Genomic DNA, 6,147 nt, shown 5'->3' with positions numbered 1-6,147 from the left:
TTTTTTTTTTTTTTTTTTTTTTTTTAACTCAAATAAAACTTATATTTATTTAGAAAATGTCATTACAAAGAGGGATATGTAACTCAATATACCATTAGAGACTCAATATAAGACTATTGATCTCTATAGCCAAATTTCGCTAAAGTATGAGCTACATAATTGTTTACACGTTTAACAGGTTTAAAACTAATCATGCTGTATTTTGAAGTTCAATACTTGATATCTTGCAATAGATTTGACAGAGAAGCATTCTTTAAAGTACCATTAATCAAATTATGTAAAGATTCATTGTCTCCCTCGAAAATGACAGAATCATATCCTTGTTGCCATGTTTGTTCCAGAGCCAGTAATAATGCGTTTGCCTCAGCTTCCAATGAATTCTCGGCCTCAGTTAACTTCTGTGCACCCCAGACCAGCGTCTATCCTTGATAATTTCTTACAATCCATCTACTCGTAACTGTATGGTTGACAATGTCAAAACCTGCGTCAAAATTACACTTCACCATTGGAAAAATGAGCGGGGTCTAAGTAGTTTGTGTGATTTGTGTATGCTTGCTTTCATGACCATGAAAAACCGGATTTTTTGTAATGTTTATCCATTCTTTTGTTTTAGCAATTGAAAGTAATATTGTCTTTGAAGTCCCCTCACGATAATCGTTAAAACAGAGTTATTTCTAGCCTTACAAATACGCCAAAGGAGCCAAAATGGAAGTAAAGAATCAAATGTAGTGGTAGTTTGTTGGATTGATTGGATAATGATATTTGATATGTTGGCTTCAGCGTCTTGGTCCAATTGATTGACATTCAGTAAAGGAGTGTTGGAGGTACGCCAAACCATTGTTGCGAACGGACATGTGAAGATAGCATGAAGAATAGTTTCATCTTCTTGTCGACATGTGGGACATAGAGCTTCTATGTTCATTCCTCTAGTTCTAAAGCGTGTAGTAGTAGGGAGTGCACGAGAAACAATATGCCAGAGAAAATCTTTTATTTTTGCATCAAACGAAGTCGCCAAATTTTTTGTTTGAGATCTGTTGAACCATGGATGGTTAAAGGATTCATATTTTGTGTTATTAATGAAAAATACAATACAGGCGCATCTATTTAAAACTTATAAATAATTAATGAAAATGAATTTTAATTTTTAACCGAGAGATTTTAATGAAAATTTTTAAAAATACATCTATTTGAAAAATTTTCATTAAATCAAGAAAAAATGTGGACTTAAAACTTTTAGTTATTCAAAAGAAAAATTACAAAAAACAAACCTATGTTTATAAAACCGTTAGAACCTTAAAGCTATCGAATCAATATTTTTGTAAGTTAATTTATTATCAAATGATGTATATTATATATATATATATATAAAGGAATAAGAGAATGTGGTGTTTAATCTAAATGTCACAATAATATTGAAACAAAATTGACGCAAATTGACACTGTTTTATTAATGGCAATTTGTAGAAAATTTGTTACAATCTAATTGTAGTCGCCGTAACTATTAGCAAGAACTTAGTTTGTGGGAAGTTGTAACAATCTGTTACAATGTATCTTAGACAAATTTGAAGCAATTTGACACAATTGAAATTGTTGCAAATTTGTAGCTAATTTGCTATGATTTCACGCAACGATTACTTTGCTACCACCGTATAGGTGCAAAAAAAAAATTTGAAAGCAATTTTGTAACAAATCATAATTTGTTACAAAATATGTACATAGCTTTTATATTATCGGTAACTATACAAGCCAAAAACTGTTGTGTTTGTTTCAAAATAACATCAGAAACATGATGCATCAATGCATGATCTGAAATGATGAATCAATACCTACAAATATCATATCCTAGGTTGCGTATAGTTTTAGGAATTAAACGAAATAAAAAAAATAAACACAAGAATAAATGATAGATTCTATTTCATATGATTTCGAAGTAGAATTTTAATAAAGATTACCAATTTTGAAATTTCATAATGTATTTGAACAAACTGCAAGAGGGGTTATATGTGATGTTTGATATGGATCACCAAAAGGGGTCCTACGTGATTAAAGGTCCGAGAATGAAGTAAGTACCACAAAAATCAAGTCGTATAATTGGAAGGATTAAGATCATCTTCGATATAGTGTCTCTGAAATAGAGTAACTCTAAATAGAGCATCGTTTTTTCCAATGTATCATTCTATTTCTAGATCTAAAATAGAGCTAGTGTAAAAAAAAATGAGTTGATAATAGAATTGCTATAAATATAGAACAATTCTATCATTTTCTCTATTATAAAATGAAATATAGAGTGTGGTTGGAGCAAATGTTGCGTTTTGACTCTAAAATATAGTAGTGTTAGAGATGCCCTAAGGATTTTGCTCCATTTCTTTTTGTATACTTGGTCATATGGTGATACTTGGCTGAGTGGCAAAGTTTATGGAGTTTGGGTCATTGGATGACCATATTCAGTGTGTATAGTGATTGAGCATTAGAAGGAACATGCGCTTTGATAACTCTCTAATTTACATGTTTTTAGCATCCTTTTTTGTCCATATTTTGCATTGTTCATACCCTTAACTTAGCATTTTTAGGTCATTAACTGTAGGAATTCACTTTTAGGCCATTTAGGGTGTTGCATTTTTGCATTTGCATATTTTGGGTGAAAACAAGTGCTTAAGAGCCTCAAATGGGGAAAAACAAGGACAAACCCGAGCATGTACCCGAAGGAGCCATCGAGCTGGAAGAACAAGTCTGAACCCCAATACGATCGAGGAGGATCCAAGAGCATGAAGAACAACCCAAAGATCTACCCGAGGACGAACTCGACCTCATCCTCGTGTACCCCATCGTGTAGACCCTCAGGCAGGACTGGGAAGCTAGGTCAAAGGGGTTTCCATATATAAACCCCTCCTCCTCTTCCTCGCAAACGAGCACGCCGCAGACCCAAAAACCATATAGCAAGAGCTTCTGTGAGAGAACTAAGCGACTCAAAACATTTTCCATTTTTTTGTTAGGATTTGTCTCATAACTTTTTATCATTTCTTTAGATTTCTATCTTGTACTCTTACTTCTCTACTCTACCGTTTATTACAATGCAATTTTCATTCGTTTATGCTTTTGTTCTTCTTGCAATGAGATCTGAGTAGTGTAGTAAAGTTTCTAGGGATGGGATAGATGATTTTGTGTCCTTGATCGGTTAGGATGTCTTAGCTTGATCGTGTATGTTAAATAGATTCCCTTCTAGGTTGGTGTTCTTAATGCTGCCAACAAACTGAGAGGGTGAGATTAGATCTAAGGTGTTTTACCACCGAGAGGTATAGATGAAATGCTTGAATCAACCAATGCTAGAGGTTTACTCACTTAGCCTAAGAGATTAGATGAGTAAGGGGTTTACTGACAATAATGAATCGGTTCTTATTGTCTGCTTGGTCATGTTTCTCCAACGAGAATTGGGTAGGGGAGTGATCAAGGTTGATTGTTTCTATCACGATAGTGTTTTAACAAAATATTAGAGATTCATTGTCTAGGAAATATTTGTTTGAGGCATGTAAGACATATGTACTGGTTAGGAACACTTAGGATTCGATTACCCCATCCTTAGAAGCTTTCGTGTTTTAATTACTTGCATTTTTATTAATCACTCAATCCATTACCCGAACAGGTACACGATCACCTGCTTCGAGTAACCCCTCGAGTTGTTCATACTTCATTTGCTCACTCGATCATCCCACCCGATCCTGTACTCGAATGCTTGCATCAAGTGCTTAGATCGTGTGGTTCTTTGTTTACACTCTTTTCTTCCATTATTTTAGGATTGTTAGATCAAAACCAACTTTGCATCCTTCCTACTAGCATAAACAACCATTTGGATTGATAACCCTTTGTACTACAACTGCATAGGGAATTGATACCCTGGGTGAAAATCCTGTTATCACGCTTGAAAATCCCCAAAAACGTAATACATTAATTTCTTAATTCACATAATTTAACATATAACCATTATTTCAAAATTCTAATATCACATTGTTTATTCAAACAAAATAGGCCTTAAACAACAAGATCAAACATGTAAAAGAACAAAAGAAAAGGAGCTTATGAGAGATTACTTGAAAAGAAAACTGGTGATGATGGATACCAAAAAAAAAAAAAACTGGCAGTGGCGGATGTACGTTAAGAGTAGGTTGGGCACGTGCCTTACACTATTTATTAAATGTTGTTAATACAATTATCTACTTGATCATTTGGTTATGTATTCCTCTAAATATATTTGATGGTGGGGTGCTCGATCCCTCCATATTTTACCTTTTTACTCTTTTTGCTACATATATATTATAATTTTTGGCCACATATTTATTAATTATTAGATATGTGCCCCATACTAATAATTCTCATGGATCTGCCCCTGGAAACTGGTGATGAGTAGAGTGATAAACAACACCTAGGGCATAATTTCTCGATAACTCAATTATTATGTGTGTGTTTATTTTTGGCTAAGAATTTAAATTTATACTATAAAAGATGGCCAACTTTCTCTATTTGAGTGACACATCAGCAGTGAAGAGAGTGTCACTAGTCTATCCTCATTAAAAGTAAACATACCTAAATTTAAAAGGATAATGAAACATCTTCCATGTCTTTTATTTTTTTTATATCACAAACAGTTTCAATATTTAAATAAGAAATTTAGAGAGTCTTAGAACATGTCCCAAGAAATAGATGCATCACCAAAGACAAAAAGGCATCGGTAGTGAATCAAAGAGCCACTTCTTCCTCTTGGCGTAAACTATGAATGTATGGACATATGGTTTAGGCGTTACAATTTTGTCAATAGTTTGAAGAGTTGCAGCAGTGATAGAGATATTGGTTATTATTGTAAAGAAATACATGAAAGTTTGTCCCTAAAAATTTTTTTTTTTATGTATAAAGAAGATTGGGGTTTTGTTCACTATCAAATGGAAGATAGTTGAATAAAACTGTAGAATGTTGGTTTAGAAAAATACAGAGACAAAGAGGAAATAGTTGAATAAATTCATGAATGTTGGTTTTCATATTCTAGTATTTAGAAGTTGTCAAAAATGAAACTGAATGAAATTCTTATTAAAAATCACATTCTATAATTATATTCAAGAAATTGAAGAGCTAACATGAAAGGAAGATGTCTATCTTAATTATATATATTAAAAAGTTAGTCAAACTGCAATTCTTGATAAAAGAAAATGTTAGTGTTTCATGCTAGTATTTAGTTGAGAAGCTTAACTATGAATATATCTGAAATACTTAAGCTTTTGTTTTTGAATGAATGTAAAATTCATTCAACCAAAAAACTCTTTGTTACAAAATATGCATCCTTAGATCAAACATTATAGAATGCTTAAGATTTAAACTCCGTGTTTTTTTAAACTCTTTATTTAAACTCTGTGTTTCTTGTGCTTAAGAATTTTTTTTTGAAATTTTAGACAAGAATTATAGAATGTTTAAATCTCTCAAAACAAAGTTGTTCATGCATGTATCTAATAATTCAATTACAAAATGAGAAAACGTATGTGAAGTATTAATACAATCAACGTAAAATTATATTTTTCAAGATTTCCACAATTAAAAAAAAAAACAAAGGTAACTTTTACATAAAAAATAAATTAGTAACAAAACTGTTTTAAAAACGGTAAGCCAGAAACTCGCGCATAACACGGGTATTCATCTAATATTTATTAAATATAACAATTTTTAGGTTTACAATCTTGAATTTTAAATGTATAGAATTGGTCGGATGGTTAAAAAAAAATGGAAACAAATAGTACAATCCGTACATCCCCGCGAAGCAAATGGTGCGAGAAGAAGGATACAGTATTTTTAAGTTCCACCAAATTGAGCTACTAAGAGCATCATTACTCCAGTAATTTAGTGGGTTACTCTTCATTTTGGGGCCCAAAATTATATTATAAAACCAATATTTGAGTCCAATACGCTGAGGATCGATTCTATAGGAAGGTTTGGTAGCAACCCCTTGAGCAACGATACGTGTCATATTGTGATTGGTAAACTGATAAATATAAAAGGTATTTTTTTTCCTCACATTTTTTTCATTCTTTCTCGACCTCTCTCTCTCTTCTTTCTCCTCTCTCTCGTTCGTGGGAGATAAATCGCGAATCGACAGTCATCGGAAAAACC

The sequence above is a fragment of the Camelina sativa genome, chromosome 10 (genome assembly GCF_000633955.1).
Source record: "Camelina sativa cultivar DH55 chromosome 10, Cs, whole genome shotgun sequence".
In the NCBI taxonomy this organism is placed as follows: domain Eukaryota; kingdom Viridiplantae; phylum Streptophyta; class Magnoliopsida; order Brassicales; family Brassicaceae; genus Camelina; species Camelina sativa.
The sequence above is the reverse complement of the archived record's forward strand: the minus strand, read 5'-3'. Positions refer to the sequence as shown.